The 25,577-nt window shown below is 44.5% G+C and overlaps 1 pseudogene; it reads left to right on the forward strand.

Annotated features, from left to right (window-relative positions):
- LOC148133971 (beta-1,3-galactosyl-O-glycosyl-glycoprotein beta-1,6-N-acetylglucosaminyltransferase 3-like) overlaps positions 1-8,252 on the forward strand; it is a 41,473-nt pseudogene extending 33,221 nt beyond the window's left edge.
- The last annotated feature ends 17,325 nt before the right edge of the window (positions 8,253-25,577 follow it).

Consider the following 25,577-nt stretch of genomic DNA (forward strand, 5'->3'; position numbering starts at 1 on the left):
TCAATGTTTCGGACATAAGCCCTTCATCAGGAATGAGGCTTGTGGACCAGAGGGCTGAGAGATAAGTGGGAGGTGTGTGGGGCTGGAGGGGCGGTGGGGGGGTGGGGGGAGGTAGCTGGGAATATGATGGGTAGATGAAGGTGAGGGGTCGGGTGATGGGTCAGAGAGGAGGATGGAGTGATAGATGGGAAGGAAGATGGACAGGTCAGGAGGGTGGTGCTGAGTTGGAGGCTTGGGATTTGATAAGTTGGGGTGGGGAAATGAGGAAACTAGTGAAATCGACATTGATCTGCATGGTTGTAGGGTTCCAAGGTGGAATATCCAGACGACAGCTGGTAAGGGTTTGGTGATGGAGGAGGCCCAGGACCTGCATGCCCTTGGTGGGAGGGGGAGTTAAAGTGTTCAGCCACGGGGCGGTGGGGTTGGTTGGTGTGGGTGTCCCAGAGATGTTCTCTGAAACAATCTACAAGTAAGTGTCCTATCTCCCCGATGCACAGGAGACCACATTTGGTGCAATGGATGCACTAGATGACATTGATGGATGTACAAGTAAATTTCTGTCAGATGTGGAAGGATCATTGTTGTGGTTGTGTTCGCCGAGCTGGGAATTTGTGTTGCAGATGTTTCGTCCCCTGTCTAGGTGACATCCTCAGTGCTTGGGAGCCTCCTGTGAAGCACTTCTGTGATCTTTCCTCCGGCATTTATAGTGGTTTGAATGTGTCGCTTCTGGTTGTCAGTTCCAGTTGTCCACTGCAGTGGTCGATATATTGGGTCCAGGTCGATGTGCTTATCGATTGAATCTGTGGATGAGTGCCATGCCTCTAGGAATTCCCTGGCTGTTCTGTTTGGCTTGTCCTATAATAGTAGTGTTGTCGCAGTCGAATTCATGTTGCTTGTCATCTGCGTGTGTGGCTACTAAGAATATGTCATTTCGTGGCTAGTTGATGCTTATGGATGCGGATCGTTAGCTGTCTTCCTGTTTGTCCTACGTAGTGTTTTGTGCAGTCCTTGCATGAGCAAAACCAATGTAGTGTATAAAATCCTATGCAAGGACCTTGGACGGAGGTGAGGGGGGAGGTGTGGGTACAGGTTTTGCACTTCTTTCAGTGGCAAGGGAAGGTGCCAGGAGGGGAGGGTGGGTTGGTGGGGGGTGTGGATCTGACAAGGGAGTTGCAGAGGGAATGGTCTCTCAAATGCAGATGGAGTGCAGAGGGAAATATGTCCCTAATGGTGCGGTCTGTTTGTAAGTGGCAGAAGTGATGGAGAATGACGCAATGTATCCAGACGTTGGTGGGATAGAAGGTGAGGACCGAGGGGTTCTGTCCTGTTGCGTTGGGAGGGGTGTGGTTCAAGGGTGAAGGTACAGGAAATGGAGCAGATGCACTGGAGGGCATTGTCAACCATGTGGGAGAGGAAATTGTGGTCTTTGAGGTAGGATCCCATCCGGGATGTTCTGTGGTGGAATTCGTCCTCCTGGGAACAGATGCAGCAGAGGCAGAGAAATTGGAAATAAGGGATAGTGTTTTTACAGGGAGCAGGGTGGGAGGGGGTGGAGTCCAGGTAGCTGTGGGAGATGGTGAGTTTGTAGTAGATGTCCGTGGTTAGTCGTTTGCCAGAGTTGGAGACGGAGAGTTCCAGGAAGGAGAAGGTGATGTCCAAGATTGTTTGGGTGAATTTGAGGTCAGGTTGGAAGGTGTTGGCAGAATTAATGAACTTTTCAACCATGCAAATACAAGATAGTGCCAATCCAGTCATTGATGTAGTGGAGGAAAAGGTGGGGAATGGTGCTGATGGATGTAGAGGCAGGCATAGTTGGGGCCCATGCGGGTGCCCATGGCTACCCCTTAAGAGTTAAGAGTGAACAAAAGAAAGTAAGTTCGGTTCAGAGCATGTAAAGGATTGTTCTGTGGTTGATAGTGAAATAGTCTCACAAACTCGGTTGAGTTTTTTGAAGAAGTAACAAAGAGGTTTGATGAGGGCAGAGCGGTAGATATGATCTATATGGACTTCAGTAAGGTATTCAACAAGGTTCCCCGTGGGAGACTGATTAGCAAGGTTAGATCTCATGGAATACAGGGAGAACTAGCCAATTGGATACAGAACTGGCTCAAAAGGCAGAAGACACAGGGTGGTGGTGGTGGTGGTGGAAGGTTGTTTTTCAGACTGGAGGCCTGTGATCAGTGGAGTGCCACAAGGATCGGTGCTGGGCCCTCTACTTTTTGTCATTTACATAAATGATTTGGATGCGAACATAAGAGGCACAGTTAGTAAGTTTGCAGGTGACACCAAAATTGGAGGTGTAGTGGACAACGAAGAGGGTTACCTCAGATTGCAACACGCTCTGGACCAGATCTAGAACCTGAACTACAAATCTTCTCAAACCTTGCTGATATATTACTATCATATATATTGAGTTACAGTAAAAAAATGTTGTCTTATGTGCTTTACAGACAGATATTGATAGGTTAAGTTGGCAAAAATGTTGGCAAATGGAGTGCAATGTGGGAAAATGTGAAGTTGTTCATTTGGAAGGGAAACCAAAAGAATAGAATATTATTTAAATGGAGAAAGTTTTGGAAAGCTGCAACACAAAGGGGCTTGGGGGAACTTGTGAATGAAACATGGAAAGCTTGCACACGGGGTCAGCAGGTAATTGGGAAGACTAATGGAATATTGGATGAAAACAGAAATTTCTGGAGAGACTCAGCAGCTCGGGTAGTATTCGTGGAGAGGAAATAGAGTCAATGTTTTGAGTCTGGTGACCTTTCTTCAGAACTGAAGTGGAATGTTTGCCCTTATTTGAAGGGGGATTGGAGCATAAAAGTCAGGAAGTCTTATTGCAACTGTGCAAGGTGCTTGGAGAGCACATCCGAAGTACTGTGAACAGTTTTGGTTACCTTCTTTAAGAAAACATGTTGTTTCATTGGAGGAAGTTAAGAGAATATTCACTAGGATGGCCCCCATTATGGAGGGATTGTCTTAAAAACAAAAGGCTAAACAGGATTCTACTCACTGGAGTTTAGAAGAATGAGAGGTGACCTCATTGATATGGACAGGATTAAGGGGCTTGACTGGGTAAATGCTGAAAGGATGATTCTCCTCATGGGAGAGTCCAGGACCAGGGGGGGTATTGTCTCAGAATAAAGGGGCACCAGTTTAAGACTGAGATGAGGTGGAATTTCCTCTCTCAGAAGGTTGTGAATTTTTGAAATTCCTTGCCACAGAGAGCTGTCCTTGTATATATTTAAGGCTCAGATGGATAGATTCTTGTTCAGTTGGGGAAGTACGTGTTACGGGGATAGGGCAAGAACTTGGACTTGAGGAATGTTGAATCAGTCATGATTCTAGTAAAGCTGGCTTAAGGGACCAAATAGCTGACTCCTGTCCCGACTTGTTAATGATTTTACATTTACTGATGAACCTGTTCAAAGATGTTATCGCACAACTCTGGAGCAGAAGGGACTTGAACCTGGGTCTCCGAGGTTCACACCGCATGGGTCCTGGTTCACTTTATGTTGTGCACTTGCCATTGATGCTGGTAGTTATGACTGCAATTCGCACCAACCTGCCTTAGATCAAATTAATGAAGCGAAGCCAGTGCAGGTTTGCGAAAGGTAAGTCTTCAACTTGCTTAAGAGATATGGATCCTTGGTTACAAAGGGGGAGATAGTTTATAAAGGGGATGCAGAAATGTGGATAGTGGAACAGGTTCAAAAGGGCCAATGGCCTGCTCTTGTTCCTTGTACGTATGGGATCAGGTCTCTATGTTTTTTCCAAATTACATTGATGAAGTAGAATGAAGTAGAATTTGAATGCAGAGAATATTGTCTGAACTGGATTCAATGAAGTATTTCACTAGGCACTCGATAAAAACAGGGTAAAAACCTTCCTGATGAAGGGCTTTTGCCCGAAACGTCGGTTTTGCTGCACCTTGGATGCTGCCTGAACTGCTGTGCTCTTCCAGCACCACTAATCCAAAAACTAGATAAAAACAGCTGGACAACAAAATTGACAACACAAGCCCTAATTCATGGATCTTGTTTTGGACGGGAGGTTGGGAGGTGGGAACGTTCCACACAGCTGGGACATATAAACATCAAGACCCGAAGCAGAAGAAGATGATTTGGCCCTACATCAGACCCACCATGCTATATGATCATGGCTAACCCTCTATCTCAATGCCATACTAAGACTTTCTCCCATGCCTTTGATGCTTTTGAAACCTAAACATTTGTCAATCGCATTCTTGGATATATTCAATGACTCAATCTCCACAGCTTTCTGTGGTACAGAATTCCATAACTTCACTATTCTATAAGTAAGAAATGTTTCCACATCTCAGCCCTAAATAGATGACTGCTTTTATTCAATATGTCAGTGATATCAATCTTGGAGTTTGTGGCAAAATGCTTATATTCAGGGCAGTGATAAACCTGGAAGATTGGCAAATGGTGAGGATGACGTGAATTGTCCAGAGCTACCAGAATGAACAGATGGCATCCAGTCAGAGGTGAATACAGAAGAGTATAAGGTGATATGTTTTGGGAGAAGGATGTGGAGAGGTAATAGAAATGTAATGGCACAATTGTAAAGAGTGCGCAGGAATAGAGGGATCTGGCGATAAACATTCATCAACATTAGAAGGTGGAGGAAGCCGTAAGAGGGTAGAAAAGCAGAAGGCTTCATAAGTAGAGGCATTGATGCCAATAAATGGTTGAGTTATGCTGCATGTAGAATTGGTTTAGCCCCAGTTGGATTGTTGTGGTCATTTCTGGTCACTACAAAACAATTTGATAGCCCTCAGGACAGGGAGAAGAGGAGATTTCGCAGAATGGTGCCAGGGTTTAAGTTGGATGGCTCAATTGGAAAGGTTAACGATGCTCCCATTGGAACAAAGGATATTGGGGTGAGGTTTATTCAATGGGTACAGGATGAGCAGGAGGTAATGAAGACAAGGAAATATACTTCACTGTTCACCGATTGTACAAGTGCAATGGAATGCAGATGTGAGATTTTGGGTTAGAGGCATGGTGGGGAGATCTGAGGAATTGAAACACAAATGAAGCCTAAACAACATTTGTACGAGATTATGGCAAGCTCTGATGTAAGTTGGATAAAAAAAAAAGATCTGCTCCCATACATACAAGGAACAAGAGTAGGCCATTGGCCCTTTTGATCCTGTTCCACCATCGACATTCCTGCATACCATCAATAATCTATCCCCACCTTGGTAACCAAGGATCTACATCTCCCATGCATGATGCCACAAGCACCGAGAATAAAAGATATCTTTTGACACAATGTGAATAAAGTATCTTGTGTCTTGCAGAAGGGGTGGCACAGTGGCTCAGTAGTTAGCACTGTTGCCTCACAGTGCCAGGCACCTGGATTCGATTCCAGCCTTGGGCGACTGTGGAGATTGCACATTCTCCCCATGTCAGCGTGGGTTTCCTCCGGGTGCTCTGGTTTCCTGCCAGAGTCCAAAGATGTGCAGGTTAGGTGAATTTGTCGTGCTAAATTGCCCATAGTGTTTGGTGCATTAGTCAGGGGTAAATATCGGATAGGGTAATGGGTGTGGGTGGGTTGATCTTCAGAGGATTGGTGTGGACTTGTTGGGCCAAATGGGCTGTTTCCACACTGTAGAGAATCTAATGTGTGGTGTCCTTCACTCTGAGGGAGGAGCTTTGGATTCAAGTCCTACTCCAGGAGCTGATGGCCATAGGAAGGTGTCTTCATTGCTATTGTGAGACACCCAAGGGTATGAGCCAAGTGCTGCAAAATGGGATGAGAATAGTTCGGAGCTTGTCTTTTTGACCAGTGCAGACACAATGGGCTGAAGGGCAACTTATTATTTTGGTGCTCTAAACCTCAATAACCAAAGAGCACGGAGTCATAGCATCATACAGTATAGAACAGACCCTTCAGTCCAATCTATCCGCACTGACCAGTCATCCCGATCTGACCAAGTCCCATTTGCCAGCCTTTGGCACATATCTCTCGAATCTATTCCTAGTCATGTACACATCTGGATGCCTTTTAAATATTGTCATTGTACCAGCCGCCTCCACCACCTCTTGGTAGCTCATTCCAAGCACACATCACCCACTGCATGAAAAGGTAATCCCTCAGGTCTTTCCCCTCTCACCTTAAACCTATGCTTCTAGTTTTGGACTCCCCCACCCTTGGGAAAAGACCTTTAGCTATGCAGCCGACGTGGAAGGAATCAAAATGGGGCAAGAACAGAAAAGGAGGTCAGCTAAACAATTCTGAGCAGCAACAGAAAAGTGCAGCCAAGCCTGTTTGCAAGCTAGCTAGCTTACTGAAACTGGCTCCAGTTAAGTGAGAAGGCAGGAAGACTGAAACAACACTCAATAGGTGTTGTAGAAGTTTAAGGTCAATGATCTAACATCATGTACCTAGATCAGGATCTGATTGATCAGTTGTGTTGATAAGGCTTGGAATCAAAACGTAATTCATGAAAGGGGAACGCTGATTTGTGTATAAAGGTGTGATTGCAACTGCCTGTTTCAGACTCTCCAGGCAAAGGTGGTCTTTGACCTGGCAGATTGAGTCTTCTTGCATGTATGTGATAAAGGAAGCTGTGTGAAGTGTACTATCATCCGGCTGATCATTTCAACATCTATCCATGCCCCTCCTGATTTTATAAAATTCTGTAAAGATACCCCTCAGCGTCAAACGCACCAGGGAAAATAGCCCCAACCTATTCAACCTCTTACTGTAGCTCAAACCCTCCAATCCCAGCAATATCCTGGTAAATCTTTTCTGCACCCTCTCAAGTTTAACAACATCCTTTCTTTCGAAGGGCGACCAGAATTGTATGCAGTATTTTAAAAGTGGCCTCATCATGTCCTCTACAGACAATAGATAATAGACAATAGGTGCGGGAATAGGCCATTCGACCCTTCGAGCCAGCACCACCATTCGTTATGATCATGGCTGATCATCCACAATCAGTATCCTGTTCCTGCCTTATCCCCATAACCCTTGATTCCACTTTCTTTCAGAGCTCTATCCATCTCTGTTACAGCTGCAACATTACATCCCAACTCCTATACTCAATGCACTGACCAATGGAGGTAAAGGCATCAAACACCTACTTCACCACCCTGTCTATCTGCAATGCAACTTTCAAAGAACTATATCCCTGCACACTGTATCCTTCTCTCTGAGACAAAAGCTCTGTGTTCAAGTCCCACTCCAGGAATTGATGACCACAGGAAGGTGTTCCATTGCACTAGTGAGGCATGAAAGATGATGTTCCCAGTGCTGGGAAATGAGACTGGAGTAGCAAGGAGCCTGGTTTTTGCCAGCGCAGACATGGTGGGCTGAAGGATCTATTTTTGTGGTGCTCTCAACCTTTATGACCAGAGGCCACAGCTTGAAGTGTACTTTGGGAGCTAGATGCACTGGGAGAGTTTGAGGATGAGTTTTATGTTTGCTCAGCGAATGAGCATTGGGAGATGGTTTGGAAGACGGATATGGGGAAATAGACAGGTGACTGGCACTAGGCAATAGGAGTGAGAAAAACCTGAGGGGCTGAATGGCCTTGTTCTCCACTGTAAGGTGAGTAACTGAGAGAAGGAATGTGCATGGATCTTGCTGGAGCTGGGGGCGAGGAGAGTGCAGAGGAGTTGGGGAGGGAAAAAGCCACAGGCAAAGTTGAAAAGCTATCATTTCTACTTTCTCGTCTCTCTCTCACCCTCTCTTGCGCTTGCCTTTTAGAAACGTTGGCAATACCACCACGATACCTTTGACCATGCTGTCTTGACGGTGCAACTGAAAGACCAGCCAAACATCAGCACCTCCATCTTTGTGGGCAGCGCCTACTTCGTGGCTTCCAGAGAGTTTGTCGGCCATGAGTTTGCCAGTGCCGAGATCCAGGCCTTCCTCAAGTGGTCGGAGGACACCTACAGCCCGGACGAGCATGTGTGGGCTACCCTGCACAGAATGCCAATGTACTCGGCTCCATCCCGTACACCCAAGGAGTCACCAGGACACTTGGCCGGGCAGTAAAATGGTCCTTTGAGGCTGGTGACATTGCGAAGGGTGCTCTGTACCCTCCCTGCACAGGAGGGGCAGGAAATCTACAGTGGGTGGTCCATCAAAGACGTTTTTTTGCAAAGAAGTTTGACCCCGACATGGACAACATGGCAATATAGTGCATGGAGGAATATCTCCAAAACAGGACACTTGGTAAAACTGGGGCTGTGTTGGAGGTTGGGACAGAGTAAACCTCGGCGATGGTGGTAGGGGTGGTGGGTGAGACATCGGAAACACTGAGAGACTGGGCGCTGTGAAACTGGGCACTGTGAGACTGTATACGATACCACTGGCTGCTGTGGAGGCCAGGCACTGTGAGACTGCATGCTGTCACATGGCCACTGTAACACGAGGCAGTGTGAGGCTGGGCACTATGGAGATTGGATATCTTAATACTATCCACTGTAACACTGGGCACTGAGACTTAGCACTGTAACATTAGTTACTGTGAGGGTCAAACTGTGTGGTGCTGGAAAAGCATGGCAAGTCAGGCAGCATCCGAGGAGCAGGAGAACCGATGTTTCAGGTTCATCAATAATGTGGGGGAGTAAGGGGGTTGAGAGATAATTAGGGTGCGGTGGGGCTTTTGGGGAAGGTAGCTGGGAAGGTGCTTGGTAAATCCAGCTGATGGGGTGATTGTGATTGGTTGGTGGGGAAGGTGGAACATATAGGTAAAAACAATGACTGCAGATGCTGGAAACCAGATTCTGGATCAATGGTGCTGGAAGAGCACAGCAGTTCAGGCAGCATCCGAAGAGCTTCAGCAAAATCGACGTTTCAGATTCCTGATGAAGGGCTTTTGCCCGAAACGTCGATTTTGCTGAAGCTCCTTGAATGCTGCCTGAACTGCTTGCTCTTCCAGCACCTTTGATCCAGAAGGTGGAACATATAGTTGGGAAGGAAGATGGACAGGTCAAGAGGGGAGAGCTGACTTGGAGGGTTGGATCTGGGATGAGGTGGGGGGAGAGGAGAGATTTGGAAACTAGTGACGTCAATGTTGATGCCATGTGGTTGAGGGTCCCAAGGCAGAAGATGAGGTGTTCTTCCTCCAGTTGTCAGATAGCTTGGATTTGGTGGTGCAGGAAGTGTCATTGTGGAGTGGGAGGGGAAGTTGAAGTGGTTGGGCACAAGTCAATGGGGTTATTTGTGCCCAGTCTCACAGGGACACATCCACCAATAATACTCAACACTGCACGAGTGGGCACTGCATTACTGGAACACTGCACGAGTGGGCACTGCATTACTGGAACACTGCACTAGTGGGCACTGCATTACTGGAACACTGCACGAGTGGGCACTGTACAGCTGGACACTGCAAGATCAGTGCTGTGACCATCACTATTTTTTTATTTTTATCATTTTGGTTTGGAATTGAGTCCAAATTGAGAATTGAACTTTGAACAGTGGCTAGTTCTTCTTTAAAAAAAACTGGAGAGACAAAAGACTGATAGGATCTGGCCAGGAAAGGCAATTCAGGTGAATTACTGCTCTCTGAACACAGCAGACATTTCAGCACCGAGATATAGTTCTGCTCAGGAACTGACAGCTGGATGGATATTGAATGGGTCAGTCAGTAAGAGGAATGCTGCCAGGCAGGTAACCACAGAGAATGGTGAGAAAAAAGCAAAAACCATGAGTGACCTCGCTCTGACTGGATTTTGGGCTTGGTGGATGTGCTTCTTTGGAAGCTGCTGGACTGGTCTGGTCTTCTTTTTGGTTTGACTTTGTCTAGTTATTTCCCCAGTTGTCAACTTGTCAAAAGGTCAGAGATGAGAATGTGAGTCTTCGGGAATGAGTGTTAGTCTCCACAGGTCTGCAGAATTTGTTCGCATTGGCTGGTGACTTTAAGTTCAAACATGGTGTACAGTTCTTGTGACTGTAATACAACCCAGCATCAAAGGATTTCATGATGGCCTACTATTGATCATTGAAACTGTTATCAACTGGCAAATTAAAATTTTTGAACAAGTTTATCTCTTAACTGTCTACTGGTGTGCGAATTGGGGGGGGGGGGGGTGCATGGGTTTATGATCATCTGTGTTATGCTAGATTGACATAATAAATTGTTAATTTCTGTTTAAGTTATAAACTTGATATCCAAGATCTGTTATTTGTAAATTCTGGTTAGGAACAATTGAACGATCTTGAGGGTCATTGAATGGTTGAATGTCACTGTGTTGCAAATCCAGTGATCGGGAGGTTGGTTTTGGTTCAGCTTCATTTTCCTGTGTCACTCCGGACACTGTACCTCTGGGCACAATAACTCTGGACATTGTCACTCCCTGTATGACATTGTCAGTCCTGACACTCCAACGCTTGACACTGTCACTCTGGTTCCAACACTGTCACTCTGGACACTATCACTAGATACTGCGAGACCAGACTGTGACCCTGGACAGTGTAATGCTGGACATTGCAATGTCAGCTGTGTTAACTATAGACACTAACACCGGAAATGAAAACAGTCAAAAAGAAAACAAATGAGATAGAATCTACTTGTAGAAATGGGAACTAAATGGGACTGAGTGAGAATGATTATGGCTGTTTAATGAACAGAAATCAGAACACTGCAATAATGTCCACATCTAAGTGAGGGTTTCGTGGGGGTTTGTATAAAGAATACCAGATATGCGGGAGTGGGTTTCAGACTGGAATCTAATCAAGGGGTTCAGGGTGGTTTCTGTACAAATGACGGAAGCTGACCTATGTGTGTGAATGTCCCGTGTTAATCTAACATTCAGGGATTGTTTAATGGAGCTTGCTTCATATTTCAAGGACTCTCCATTTTATCCATCTCCCACCAAAATTGACAGAGCAATGACAGCAGAAGCTATACAAAGAGAAATGCTGCCACTGTGATGCCACATGTAATGCCATCTGTATACATCCAGGGTAGGAACAATCCTGGGATTGATAAGAGTAAATCTCCCTCCACTCCATCCTCATCAAACACTCCCAGGACAGAGACAGAATGGTGTTAGGTACAGAGGAAGAACTCACTTCAACATTGTTCCCATGATTGTTCCTTTGGCTATGGGTTTGAAATGCCATCTCCACATGGTCATTGACTATAGATCTGTCTCTGAATTTTGTTTCATCATTTAGGGATGTATTCAGCCCAGTGAGCACTCACAGCTCTCTCTCCCTCATAGGCATAGACAGTGTGTTTGTCTCTCCTCTTCTGTCTCCCTATTTCTCTCCCTGTGTGTATCTCTCTCTCTCTCTCTCTCTCTCTTTGCCTCTCACTTCTCTGCCTCCCTCCCTCATCGCTGCTTTCTGTGGGTTTTCTGTGGGTTCGTGACACCATTGCGATGTTAAGAGAGACTGTACCATGAATGTCACAGTGTTTGCTGTGCCCTGGAGGGTGGAGGGCTAGCTGGTGGGCAGTAAACAAGGTCATTTCCAGGTTGGTGAGCTAGTACCACCCCAGCCTCAAATTTACCTGCACCGTCTCAGACTCCTCCCTCCCCTTCCTCGACCTCTCCATTTCTATCTCGGGCGACCAACTCAACACAGAAATTTACTACAAACTGACTGATCCCACAGCTACCTAGATTACACCTCCTCCCACCCTGCTCCCTGTAAAAATGCCATCCCATATTCCCAATTCCTTCGCCTCCGCCGCATCTGCTCCCTGGAGGACCAATTCCACTACCGAACAACCCAAATGGCCTCTTTCTTCAAAAACCGCAATTTCCCCTCCGACGTAGTCGACGACGCTCTCCACCGCATCTCCTCCACTTCCCGCACCTCCTCCCTTGAACCCTGCCCCTCCAATCGCCACCAGGACAGAAACCCACTGGTCCTCACCTTCCATCCCACCAACCTCCGGATACATCGTATCATTCTTCGTCATTTCCGCCACCTCCAAACAGACCTCACCACGAGGGATATATTTCCCTCCTCACCCCTATCAGCGTTCCGGAGAGACCACTCCCTCCGCGACTCCCTCGTCAGGTCCACACTCCCCACCAACCCACCCTCCACTCCCAGCACCTTCCCCTGCAACCACAAGAAGTGAAAAACTTGCACCCACACCTCCCCCCTCACCTCCCTCCAAGGCCCCAATGGATCCTTCCATATCCATCACAAATTCACCTGCATCTCCACACACCATTTACTGTATCTGCTGCACCCGATGTGGTCTCCTCTACATTGGGGAGACAGGCCGCCTACTTGCAGAACGTTTCAAAGAACACCTCTGGGACACCCGCACCAACCAACCCAACCACCCCGTGGCTGAACACTTTAACTCCCCCTCCCACTCCACCAAGGACATGCAGGTCCTTGGCCTCCTCCATCGCCAGACCTTGGCCACACGACACCTGGAGGAAGAGCACCTCATCTTCCGCCTAGGAACCCTCCAACCACACCCGATGAATGTAGATTTATCCACCTTCCTCATTTCCCCTCCCCACACCTTATCTCAGTCCCAAACCCCAGATTCAGCACTGCCGTCTTGACCTGCAATCTTCTTCTCGATCTCTCCGCCTCCACTCCCTCTCCGGACTATCACCTTCACCCTCACCTCCTTCCACCTATCGTATTCCCAGCGCCCCTCCCCCAAGTTCCTCTCCCCCCCCCCTCTTACCTCAGCCCGCTTGGCACACCAGTCTCGTTCCTGAACAAGGACTTATGCCCGAAACATCGATTCTTCTGCTCCTCAGATGCTGCCTGGCCTGCTGCGCTTTTCCAGCACCACACTTTTCAACTCCAGTCTCCAGCATCTGCAATCCTCACTTTCTCCGAGTTAGTACCCAGTGGGGCTGCCTGAAGGGTCACTGCTAAAGACACAGGCACTTGTAATTGATAGCAATGAGTAGCTGAAGGAACAAATGTAATGTTTCCAGGTTCACTGAAAAGACCTACAGTGGGTGGGAGAGAAAGCTGTGGGGACGACCAAAGATATGGGCAACTTCATTGAGTGAGGAAGGAATTAGCAGATGGAATATAATTGTCAGCAGATACTTCCAAACTAACTTAGTGACTGATTAAAATTCCCATTCTTTGCCCAGTCCATCCTTCTACACCCAAAGGTGATTTGTCCCTGTGGGACAGCAGTGTAGGTCAAACTGCAGGATATGAAGATGGGAACTGTGAAGTGTTCCCAGACTGAGCCACAACATGAGGAGCACAAGGATTGAGATGATTATTCTGTCGTGTAAGTTGAATGAGTTTTGGAAACAGGGTCCCTGTGATTTACAACACTATAAACCTGGCAGCATCCAGAACCAGAGGAATCACAGATGGAAGTGGGAAGGGACTGGGCAAGGGCAGAAAAAAATCAAGTAAATGTTCTGGGGACATGAGTTTGAATCCTACCGTGGCAGATGGTGGGAATTGAATTCCATTTCAGGGGAAAAGGAAGGAGTCTTCCCCATTAAAACATTGTTGTGAAAACCCGTCTGATACACTCATGTGCTTTAGGTAAGGAAATTTGCCATTTGACCTGGTCTGGCTTACATGTGACTCCAGACCCACAGCAATGTGCTTAACCTTTAACTATCCTCTAGGCAACTGGGGATGGACAATAATGCCGGCCCAACCAATGATGCTCCCATTTGTGAGCAAATTTAAATAAAGTTCTCCAGCTCCGGTACCCTCCTGGTAATCTTCCTGTGCCAACTCTCCAAGATTGATGAATTCTTTGGCAATGCAGTTCAGTTCAGTTCCCAGTTCCAACATTTATCTCAATTAACAGGGTTTGTGTAGCTTTAATTTTTAATGTTTGCTTTAATGATTAATTGCATTAGGTACTTATCTGTGATTGTCACTCAACTTGTCAAAGATTATAGAATCCCTACACTGCAGAAAGAGACCATTTGGCCCATTGAGTTTGCATCGACCCTCCACAACCCAGGCCCTGGTCATGACACAGGCTGCTTCAGGCACAGCCAACTCCATTTTCACCTGTAGCTCCATGATCAGCTTGTCTTTCTCCCTGCCTCACAATTATTCATCCCTTTGTCTGCCAGACTGCTCTTTTCTCTCTTTTTCTGGGCTCCATCTATTGGAGGAGTGGGACACAAGTAAGTTGTTCTCTCTTACTGGTTCCCTTCATGTGAGTTTCAGGTCCATCTCCTCACAAATTGACGAATTTGGTCCCCAGTATTGCTACTGCGAATCTGATACTTCCCAGTCAGAATCTGTTCTCCGTCCTTGCCATTTGAAGCACGTCTTTGAGGTGGTGTTTAAAGGGCAATCAACATTTAGGAGTGAAGTGATGTAATAATCAGCAAAAACAAACTTGATCATGTCTGTCTTGCTACCAGTTGTTAGGAAGAAGTACTTTACTGTGTTCATTTGTTAGGAAGAAGTACTTTACTGTGTTCATTGTGTGTTTGGCCAATTTCAATGTCGAAGCTGAAACCGAATAGCATTCCTGTTTTCATTCCTCACTCATGTCTGAAACATACATCTTTAATCACACATTAAATAGTTCTGACTGATATATCATGTCTTCTGAAAACACTTCTGGGCCAGACCAGGTAAGATTCCCAGACTCCCTTTGGTGAAGGACATGAGTGAAGCAGATGTGTATTTATAGCAATTGGTGTTTGGTTATATTGGTGTATTTATAGCAATTGGTGTTTATTGCAATTGAAACTAACTTTCAATTCCAGATGGATTAATTATTTGAGATTAAATTCTGTCAATTGCTGGTATTTGTATCCTGGGTTACTGCATTAAAAATCCAGTGAGGTTCCCCAGTCCAACTACATCACAATTTACATTATTCCCCAAATATCAACACCTTAGTTTCCTACAGCACTATCTGTGTGTGCAGCAGCTCATTCAATTCTCTCTCCCCCACCATTTACACCATTTGTTACTGTGTACCTGCTACAGTTTAATTTCAAAATGCATGCATTTCAGTTGGAAAAATACAAATGATTCTGTAATTTTAACTTTATTAATTGGTTGGTTATTAATCATTTATTTCATTCTTAGATTATGGAGTAATCAGTTCATTTCAGATGGAAAGAGGTAGCTCTAATCACTGAGATAATGCAGGGCTGGTGTCTGAGTATTTGTGTGATCAAAGGATCAAGAAGTTGCCAACTATTTGGACTCGAGATTACAGTGTGGTGTATTTCTCTCACCTCTATAAAGGATAAAGCAAAACACATGAGACATTACACTGACTCAAGAAAAGCAATTCCTGGAATTCTGAAATAAAATGGGAGCAAAGTGGAGTCTTCTTTGTTTCAACAAGACTCAGTAGAAAATTTCAGCAGCAGCTGGTGAGCGTTGGGTTGTGAGTTATAGTCACTGTCAAGCACAGGGAGATGGAGCTGTGATTGTGAAGGTTTTATAGAGTCCTAGATGTCTACAGCATGGAAACAGGCTTTTTGGCCCAATTTGACGATGCCACTCAGTTTTCACTGTTAAATAGTCCCATTTGCCTGTGTTTGGCCCATATACCCACCCCCCCCCCCCCCCCCAGTTGACCCTCACTCTCAGAGAATATGGATAAAGGGGACTCAGTAATAGCAGTGCCACTGAATTTCATGCTAAAATGGTGAAACTTAACAATAAATCTCTAAACAGAAAGTAATCCTTCATGTCGAGGAAACAGCAGTAATGAGGTGAGATGATGTAATGCATGTGGGCAGGACAAACAAGACAGGGAAATACACGATGAACAATAGGACCCTGGGAAGCATTGACAATTAGAGAGATTTGTGGTGAATGTACACCAGTCTCTGAAGGTAGATAAAGAATGGAGATAATATACTTGCTTTTATTAGCCTGACATCTTGTTTCTGTCCTTGGGATTTTCACTTGCAATCTCTTCCTTCCTTGAACTCTCTTTTTCTCATTCCCTCCCTCTGACTGTCACTATCTCATTCTCTGTTGGTTCTTCTCTTTTTCTCTCAATGCATTTTCTCTCCCTCTTTCTCCCTGGGCCCTCTGCTCTGTCCCATGGCAGGGAAGGGGGATTGGGAAGATTTGGACTTAGTGCCACATGTTGCTGTACAGTTAATGCAGTAGGATACACATTTCCCCTATCTCTCCCGGGTTTTACCCTCACTGTTGTCCAAACCGGGCCAGGGGGTGCAGGGATGAGTGGAAGGGGCATATAGCACCTTTCTCATTGTGTGTGTGATCGGTTGGCTGCAGACTGGAATCTTGCTGTGCATTACAGCAGTCAGTCAAAAGACCAGTAAGTCTCTGAACATACTCTTCATGTCCTTCAGCCCAGGGGTTGTGAGTCTTTGAGGGTAGGTGGAGTAGCCATGCCCCTGAGTTCTTGAGCGGAGGAATGGGAAGCAAGGAGGTGGTGAGAGAGAGCCAGGGAGAGGGAGAGTGTTTGGTGGGGCTTGAGGGAGAGAGGGTTGGAGGAAAGAGAGAGGGAGAGAGATGGAGGGGTGAGAGGACAAAAAGGCAGAGTATGAGACAGAGCAGAAGAGCGGTCTCCCCAGGTAGGGGAGTAATAATGCCATTCAGGGTAAGGCCTGAGTAGCTGGACAGCACCAGGATCATTTAATGGGGTGTGTGTGTGTGGGGGGGGGGGGGATGGAGGGTTGTTGGTGGTTGTGGTGGTAGGGACGCATGATGGGCTGAAAGGATTATCTGTGTAATGTGAAGCTTCCATAATTCTGGGACTGGGATCTTGCTGTGCACAAAAGCTGTCAGTTACAGGCCAATTAGTCCAGACAAACTCATTAATCTCTTTGCCAGGGAGTGGGGCTCAGCATGATATGGGGGACAGCAAAACATTTGTGAGGGTACACATTTGGTGAGATGTATATTTGGGAGGGCAAAATAATTGGAGAAGGGCAAATATTTGGGAGCGGAGTACAATGGGAATAGAATAGGGGGATGCAATATTGTGTGGGCAATTTTAAATCTAAGAGAAAAAGACAGGGTGAGAGAGCATGAGAGAAAGAGACAGAGAGAATAAGTGACAGAGAGAAGAGAGGAAGAGTGGGGATTAAGAAACAGGAACAGACAGAGAACAGAGAGGTCGAGGAGGAGGAGAGCAAGCGAAGAACAGAGACAGAGAGAACTAGAGAATCTCAGAGAGGGAGAGAGAGAAGGGCAAAGGGAGAGAAAGGGAAGAGAGAGAGAGAAAGAGAAAGATGGAGACAGAGAGAAAGAGAAGGACAGTGAGAGGGAGATAGAAAGAGGGAGGCAGACAAAAGGACAGAGAGAGAGAGAAGAGGAAAAGTCAGACAGGGAAAAACAGAAGTTAAGACATGGACAGACTGAAGTGGTGATACTCATATTCCAGTTAGTCCCAGCTCTCTTGATGGTTTCTCATATTCCCTCTCTCCCATGAGGTTTGCTTCAGCCTGGGAATGTATCAGTGTGTTGTATATTTGTGAGTAATCTCTGTGTCTGTGTCTCTGTCCAATGGAGTGTCTTTTGTTTTGGGGGTTAATTCCCTCTTTCTCTCTCTCTCTCTCTCTCTCTCTCTCTCGTGTTTAAAATGATACCCTCTGCTGAACACCCCATGCTACTGCACAAGCATCAACAGCATTTCCTTCGAGTGAACTTTTTTGGAATTGAAGTAACAGGTTGTTATTCCATCAAAAAGTCTGATGCACTGCATTATTCCCTTGATGTAAAACATGCTGTGCCAGCAGCTGCCCTGACATATACAATGTACTGGAGGAATGTTGAGCTCAGTGTTGTTGTTACTGCAAACATTTATAAACTTTCAATTGTTAGCTGGCAACAACAATTCCCTTCAATATTACCTTACTCCCACCCTGATATACTTTCCAATCATCAATAACCACAAAGCAATCTGGGGTTATTCAGCACCCTAAATGTGATATTCAATAAATCACCTCACTTTCACACAGTGATTCGAACAACATGAAAAATGACAAATAAAAACTGAAAGAACTGTGGATGTTGTAAATCAAAAACAAAAACATAAGTTGCTGGAAAAGCTCAGCAGGTCTGGCAGCATTGGTGGAGAGAAATCAGAGGTAATGTTTCAATTTCAGTGACCCTACCTCAGAACTGTCATCCAAACAGGAGCTGAACATACTAAACTGCCCTATGTGAGGTCAGTTCCCTGAATAGCCATCCCCAACCAGCAAAGGGTCTCGTCATGAACAACTACCCATAAAGTGAACACAGGCGAGCAGTCATTCCCACTCTCCTCCTTTCCAACCACCCAGAATGCAAGGAAGATGCAATAAAAATTCTAAGAAGTAGATTGGCTAAAATTGCTCAGCAAGATCTTGAACTGACTTGTACTACAGCAATTATAACGGTTGGAATTTATATGTCTATATAAATCTGCCTCTCTGTGGTGTGAATCACCATCACTGCTTGGACAGACATCCCATGTGACAATCGATGTCCCACACCATAATGCAAAGAGCATCTTGTAAATCACGGTTGACAGATGATTCATATTCTTTTAGCAGTGTGCTGCTGATGGACTATGAATCAACTGATGATCCATTTACAGTTTCCAACTCACGAGTCTCTCAATGTTGAATTTCAGTTCAACTGGAGGGCACAACAGAGAGAAAGCACTGCAGATGCTGGAGATTAAAATTAAAGAGTGTGGTGCTGGAAAAGCACAGCAGGTCAAGCAGCATCCGGGGAGCAGGAGAATCGACATTTTGAGCAAAAGCTCTTCATCAGGAATAAACAATAGCAGCACTGACTTTCACTCTGTCGGGCCAAATGTTCTTGATCCTGATTGGAGCCTTGGAGCAGCACAAAAATATCAAATATCCTAAATCACACGTCAGTCACCATAAACCAACTTGGCTTTCATCTGTGAAAAATCCTTTTGGACCAACCAATTTCCACAGTGGTGAGGCCTCTGGACCAGGTCCAATAACAGAGATTTCACAAAGTTGATGGAGTACTGCATCAAGGTGTAACACTATGGCCTCACAGTGAATTGGTCTAAAAATATATCTGGGCATTTATCTCTAAAATGTCAGTACCAACAAAATAATAATAGCAATAATAAATACTTACGCAAATTAATACCCTAAAATGAAATAACAATCCCAAGCAAATGTACATGGGAGTATCTTCACATAGACCATTATCGTTTGGGAACTTCAAAGGATAACAGCAACAAAGGGCAAGATGGGAAGCGTCCTGTTTGACAAAGTTGTTCGATCCTCTCTGGGACAGTTGCTACCACAACACTCCAGATCTCAGTGTTTGTCCTGTTAAAATGTACACCACAGCACTATGCCTCTTTCTACAAATAGCATAACTCACACGTCTTTTTGACAAACAAATAATTCAACAATACACATCATAAATGGAACCCTGGTGTCCTACCATTCACTGGGTACTGCCTTGTCTTGCAACTTCTGGTAAAATGTAAAATGTATCACGTCAGGGTTTATCAGGATTAAATTTTATCTGCCGTTGATCTGCCTGTTTTTCCAATCTACCTACTTTTGTTTGTAGCCTAAGAATATTTTCCTCACTGCCAACCACCCAGTCAATATTTGTGTCATCACAAACTTACTTAGTATCCCCAACCACCGCCACCCCCCAACAACACACACATTCACCCACATACATGAACACACACACACGCAGACGTACACACACTCACACAAATACACATACACTCTTTATCATCATTTACGAATATCACAAACAATAAAAGATCCAAAATTGATCCCACTGGATACCAGTCTCTAATTACACTAACAGCCTTCTTTCAGCTTTGCCTCTGCTTCCTCTGACTGAGTCAATTTGCTAATTTATTCTGAATTTCATGTGTTTTTACTTTAGTTGTTAATCTCCTATGTGTGGCTTTGGGACAGTTCAGTGACTCAGTGCTTAGCACTACTGCCTCACAGCACCAGAGCCCTGGGTTCGATTCCAGACTTGGGTGACTGTCTGTGTGGAGTTTATACATTCTCCCTATGTCTGTGCAGATTTCCTCTGGGTGCATGTTTCCTCCCACAGTCCAAAGGTGTTCAGGTTAGGTGAATTGGCCATGTTAAATTGCCCATAGAGATAGGTGCATTATGCAGGGGTAAAGGTAGGGGAATGGGTCTAGGTGGGTTAACCTTTGGAGGGTGAGTGTGGACTTGTTGGCCTGCATGGCCTGTTTCTATACTGTAGGGAATTGAATATAATCTTGTCAAAGGCTTTGCTAAAATCCATATAAACTACATCAATTGCCCTACTCTCATCCAAAGACCTGGTGACTTCCTCGAAAAATTTCACCACACTTGTGATGCATTTTGTCTCTCTGACAAAACCATGCTAACAAAAAAGAACAAAGAAAATTACAGCACAGGAACAGGCCTTTCAGCCCTCCAAGCCTCTGCTGATCCAGATCCTCAATTAAAACCCGGCGCCTATTTTCCAAGGATCTGTATCCCTCTGTGCCCTGGCCATTCATGTAGCTGTCTAGATACATCTTAACCGATGCCTTCATGTCCATCTCTACCTCCTCTCTGCATAATGAACTTTCCACGCATATTTCCCTTAACCCTTTCCCATCTCACCTTGAATTTGTGACCCCTCGTAATTAAGTCCCCCAGTCTGGTATAAAAAAAGCTTCTTGATATCCACCCTGTCTATACCTCTCATGAATTTGTCGACCTCAGTCAGGATTGCCCCCTCAGACTCCACCTTTTTAATGAAAATAATCTTATTCTACTCAACCTCTCTTAATAGCTAGCACCCTCCATACTAGGCAACATTCTGGTGAATCCCCTCTGCACCCTCTCCAAAGCATCCACATCCTTCTGATAACATAGCAACCAAAACTGTATGCTGTGTTTCAAATGTGGCCAAACCAAAGTCCTATACAACTATAACATGACCTGGCAAATCCTGTACTCAATACCCTGTCCGATGTAGGAAAGCATGCCGTATGCCTTCTTGACCATTCTATTGACCTGCATTGCCACCTTCAGGGAAATATGGGCCTGACCACGCAGATCTCTCCGTATGTCAATTTCCCCAGGGCTTAAGTCCAAAGATATGCAGTTTAGGTGAATTGACCTTGCTAAATTACCCATCGTATTCGGGGATATGTAAGCAAGGTGCATTAGATAGGGGAAGTCTAGACAAATTGGTGTAGGGGACTGGGTTGGTGTGGATTTGTTGGGCAAAATGGCCTCAGCCTGTTTCCACACTCTAGGGATTCTAATTTACTGAATAGTTTCCTTGAGAACTGGGTCTTCCAAAATGCATCACCTTGCATTTGCCTAGACTGAACTCCATCTGCCATTCCTCTGCCCAACTCTCCAATCTATCCTTTTCTGCTGCATTCTCTGACAGTCCCCTTCACCAACTGCTACTCCACCACTGATCACAGTTCTTCATTTTGAGAAACTCTGTTCCACTATTACTCACAGCCTGCTGTTGTCCAGCCAATTCTCTATCCATCTAGCTAGTACACCCTGGATCCCATGCAACTTCACTTTCTCCATCAGCCTGCCTTGGGGAACCTTATCAAATGCCTTATTGAAGTCCACGTATATGACATCTACAGCCCTTCTCTCATCAATCAACTTTGTCACTTCCTCAAATAATTCTGTTAAGTTGGTATTATCTCAGAGAATAGATAAGGGAGATCTCGTGGACGTGGGTACTTGGATTTTCTTTGCTTCTATACTCAATTCCTCTTGTTATGAAGGCCAACAAGCTATTAGCTTTCTTCACTGCCTGCTGTACCTGCATGCTTGATAGGTCAAAATTAACTTGATTTAATTTGTCATGATAAAAGTGGGTACATCAGCATCAGGCCAGGATGAACTGAATGGAAACAAACCAAGTAAAGTATTGCTGAAAATACATTTGCAATCAAAAGGCACAGATTTTTAAAAAAGTATGTGATTTAATCTTTATAATGGAGCATGTTGTCCTCTAATTTCTCGAATTTACATTCTCACCTGTTTACCTGTATTCAAAATGTTCCATGTTCATCATTAATTTATTTGCTTTCTTGGACAGGCATGAATCACATTTTGTAAAATCTCTACGAAAGTGTTAGCTGTTCTGTTGTGATTCTTTCTCTAAGTCCTTCTGATTATCCAACTCCGTCTCCTAAACCTATACCCTCTAGTTTTGCACTTCTCTCCCCTGGGAAATAGACCTTGGTGATTCACCCTATCCATGCCCCTCATGATTTTATTAACCTCTATAAGGTCACACCTCAGCCTCCAATACTCCAGGAAAAATTGCCTCAGCCTATTCAACTTCCCCCTATAGCTCAAACCTTCCAACCCTGGCAACATCCTCGTAAATCTTTCCTGAAACTTTTCAAGTTTAACATCTTTCCTACAATAGGGAGCCCAGAATTGCGCACAGCATTCCAAAAGGTCTAACCAAAGTCCTGTATAGCCGCAACATGACTTTCTAACTCTCATACTCAACACACTGAACAATAAAGGCAAGCACACTAAAAGCCTACTTCACTACCCTGTCTACCTGCGACTTCACTTTCAAGGAACAATGAACCTGCACCCCAAGGTCTCTTTATTTGTCAACACTTCCCATTAAGTGTATTGGTCCTTTCCTGATTTGCCATACCAAAATGCAACACCACATGCTTATCTGAATTAAACTCCATCTGCCATCCTTGGCACATTGGCCCATATGATGACGATTCCATTGTACTCTGACATAACTATCTGTACTGTCCACTACACCATCAATTTTGGTGTGATTTGATTTTGATTATTATTTTATTGTCACATGCATTTTACATAAAAAAGTACAATAAAATACAGTGAAAACATTTCATTTGTCACAATGACACAGCACTATTTTGAATAATTTAAGAATAAGGAAAAATGGAAAGATATGGCTAAAGCTGAGCCAGTTAAACACTGTCATCAATGCCTATGCCATCACTCTTTTTCCATCACCACTTCACCACCATATGCAGTGGACCCAGCCAACACTGAAGTTGCTGATCCCTAGACATATACTGCTCAACCATTGCGAGCCAATGGCTGCGCCAAACCAACCAACGTCAGAGCTGTATTTCTCACCGGTAGACTCACCTCATCGATGTTGCCATCATGCCTTTCCGCCACTGCACTGCCGCTAGTGCTGGACCCAACCAACAACAAAGTCACCAAACCTCAGGCATGATCTTTTGCCGCTGGGTTGATCTCGCTGATGTCGTCTCCACCGATATGACAGACATTGATTTTAGGTCCTGTGCATGCTTTGGAAAAGTAAGTAGCTGCTCACTCGAGGTGTGTCCTGGGCTCACTCTTCCCTGTATTGGACACTTGCTGCCATGGTACTGTCCAAACTCAGGACAAGGTCAAGAAGAGAAATAAAAAACAGAGAAGCAAAAGAAAGAAAGAGAAAAGTGGTCGGAGCAAATGAGTTCTGGCAGAAGAACCATCCTGCCATATGGTGCTGCCATCTTAGGACGAAGCAAACTTATTGCAAACTTGCTAACCATACCTCCTATATTTACATCCAAATCATTTATGTAAAATGATAAAAAGTAGTGGACCTAGCACCAAATTCTGTGGAGCACCACTGGTCAGAGGCCTCCAGTCCGATAAACAAACCTCCACCACCATCCTCTGTCTCCTACTCCAAAGCCAATTTTGTAACAAATTGGCAAACCCACCCTGAATCCCGTGTGATCTAACTTTACTAACCAGTCAACCATGCAGAACCTTGTCAAAGGCTGCACTAAAATCCAAGCAAACAACTTCTTCTGCCCTCAATCTTTTTGATTACTTCCTCAAAAAACTCAAGCAAGTTTGTGAGGTACGATGTTCCTTGCAAAAAATCCATGCTATCTCTACTCAATCCTTGCCTCTCTAAAAGCATATAAAGCCTATCTTTCAGAATCATCACCAACAACTTACCCACCACTAAAGTTAGACCCACAGGTCTATAGTTCCCAGGCTTCTCCTCACACCCTTTCTTAAACAATAGCACAATATTAGCCAAATTCCAGTTCTTCGGTTCTTCACCCATGCTCATAGTGTTGAAGAAAACTCTCGAGACTTGGACCTTGCAAACTGATTAGTTTATGACACAATATATCATGGGAATTCACCATCCTAACTGTGGCTCAGTGTTATTCCGAAGTACATCAGGATACTACAGGATTATATAGAGAAAGGAGCTGATCGTTAATTACACAGTTTGGCATGCTTACAAGTTGGTACTAAATTAGAGGTTAGTCATTAAGTTCAAAACTAAAGCACTATTATGCATTCTATAAGTGGACAGATGAAATGGTATCACCACCTGCTCCAGTTAACACTAAACAGAGATATCCGAATTGGCTGAATGACCATGAAGAGGCAATAACTAGAGAAGGAAGGGGGATGAATTGGAAAGTCTATGTCAACTTGACTAGTTCTACAGCCTGCGCTGATCATTCAGCAAAGGGAGGAGATGCTATCTTGAGAAGGAAGATAAGGATAACCTTTCACATTACCTCATAGTAAGGAATGCATAGCCAGCAAAGTTCTGGCTGGGGACACAAAATGGAACTCTCAGCCAAATCAGGAAAATGGCTTCTGGGCAAATAATGTTAACTTTTCCCCAACATATAGATAAACAAATATTTCTACTAGGTGCCCCGCAATTTCCTACCCACCTTCCCACAACATCCTGAGACACATATAATCAGGTACTGGGGGGTTATCTATCTTTATGTTTTCTAAGACCTCCAGTTCTTCCTCTTCTGTAATGTGGACTGTTTTCAAAATATCAATATTTATTTCCTGGAGTTCTCGAGCCCCCATTTCTTTTTCAACAGTAAAAATTGATGTGAAATATTCAGTTGCCATCTCTCTCACCTCCTGAGGTTCAACACAAAGACAACATTGTTGATCTTTAAAGGGTCTTACTCTTTCTCTCTCAATGCTCTCCTGCTCTTGAAGTGTTTATAGAATCTTTTTTGGGTTATCTTAAATCTAATTTTCCATTTTTGCTTTTCTGATTTCCTTTTTAAGCATGTTCCTACCCTCTTTATACCCTTCAACCAACAGGACCATATGCTTCTAAACACTCATTATCACACTTTTAAAGACTCCCATTTGTCAGTCATACTTTTACCTGTAAACGGTCTGCTCTAATCAACTTTTGAAATCATTCTCTTAAATTTTGCCTGATTCCAATTAAGAGCTTTAACTTTTTTTGGAAGATTTATCCTTTTCCATAGCTATTTTAAAACTAACAGCATTATAATCACTAGTTCCAGCCACTTACTCTGCCTTATTTTGCAAAAGATATTCAAGTTTTGCTCATTCTCCACAGAACATTTATATATTGATAAAGAAAATTTTCTGAAACACATTTAACAAATACTTCACCAACCAAAACTTTAACACTATGACAGTCCCTCAGAAATATCTATTCTAATTGCCATCATTTTGGACATGCTGGTGTTGGACTGGGCTGTACAAAGTTAGAAATCACACAACACCAGGTTATAGGCCAACAGGTTTAATTGGAAACACACTAGCTTTCGGAGCAAAGCTCCTTCATCAGGTGATAGTGGAGAGCTCAATCCTAACACAGAATTTATAGCAAAAATTTATGGCAAATGTCCGAGACTGGTG

Source organism: Chiloscyllium plagiosum, unplaced genomic scaffold, assembly GCF_037043375.1.
Source record: "Chiloscyllium plagiosum isolate Xiang-an unplaced genomic scaffold, Cpla_swu_hap1 HiC_scaffold_151, whole genome shotgun sequence".
Classification (NCBI taxonomy): Eukaryota; Metazoa; Chordata; class Chondrichthyes; order Orectolobiformes; family Hemiscylliidae; genus Chiloscyllium; species Chiloscyllium plagiosum.